The sequence below is a fragment of the Portunus trituberculatus genome, chromosome 43, assembly GCF_017591435.1.
Source record: "Portunus trituberculatus isolate SZX2019 chromosome 43, ASM1759143v1, whole genome shotgun sequence".
In the NCBI taxonomy this organism is placed as follows: Eukaryota; Metazoa; Arthropoda; class Malacostraca; order Decapoda; family Portunidae; genus Portunus; species Portunus trituberculatus.
Window position 1 is genome coordinate 25232972 of NC_059297.1, and position 1218 is coordinate 25234189.

A 1218-nucleotide genomic window follows, 5' to 3' on the forward strand; every position below is an offset into this window, starting at 1 on the left:
TCTCTCTCTCTCTCTCTCTCTCTCTCTCTCTCTCTCTCTCTCTCTCTCTCTCTCTCTCTCTCTCTCTCTCTCTCTCTCTCTCTCTCTCTCTCTCTCTCTCTCTCTCTCTCTCTCTCTCTCTCTCTCTCTCTCTCTCTCTCTCTCTCTCTCTCTCTCTCTCTCTCTCTCTCTCTCTCTCTCTCTCTCTCTCTCTTTAATATATATATGAACAAGAACCTGTACAAACACGTTCCCCTATCCTGACTCGTAAGGTATCGAAGTTGTTGAAGGTAATGGGTCTCGTGTTTCTTGCAGCGACTGCCTTACTTGGTGATTTCCCTCCACGGCCGAACATTTCCCAAGTAAATAACCCAATAGCCATCCGATACCTTCCTTCTACGGCCGCTATTTCAAGTTTCTTAATCTGTTCGTACTGTACGTATTAGCTTTTTTTTTTTTTTTTTTTTTTTTTATATTACAGCTTCTATGTTTGGACGTTGGAGAGAGAGAGAGAGAGAGAGAGAGAGTTCTGAGGCACCGTTCCCCTAATGGTGTTGTGCTCTTGACCCGCTGCACCTTCCGTTTCTTTTCACATTATGATTTTATTTTGGCAGGCTCTCGTTTTTCCTCCCTTTTTGTGCTGCCTTCCTTCTTCTGCTTTTCCCCATTAAAGCTCCCATGTTTTGATACTGTACTGTACTTTTGTGTAGAATATGTTGTGAATGTAGGTGTGTGTGTGTTTATTTTGTAGCATTTTTAATTCCCTATTTGTGACATTACTTCTCTCATCGTTACCTGTTACTTTTTTCTTTTATTTCTACTACTAATACTTGTTACTTCTCTCCTCATCATATCCTGCTACTTTTGTTTCCTGCTTCCTTTTTCCACCACTACCTCTTCGTGCTACTTTTTCATCAATTAGAATTATAAAAAAAAAAAAAAAAAAAACCTAATTTGACCTTCTAATCAACATGTAACTTCCATTGACAAGATTGGAAACATCTTTATATTGGTATAATTTTTTTTTCCTTATTCATTCATCTCTTTTGCTATTCTTCATTTACTCATTTGATTCATGTAAGATTAGTTGCTTGAGTGGCGTTGGGATTAAAGCGTTTGGAGTGTCTGGTTAACTTTCGATATATGAGAATGTAGAGTCTAGGAAAGATGAGGTAGCTGTGTTTTGTCTCGTCACACTACGTATTCACTCTGTCCACCTGGCAATAAGTACATAAATAC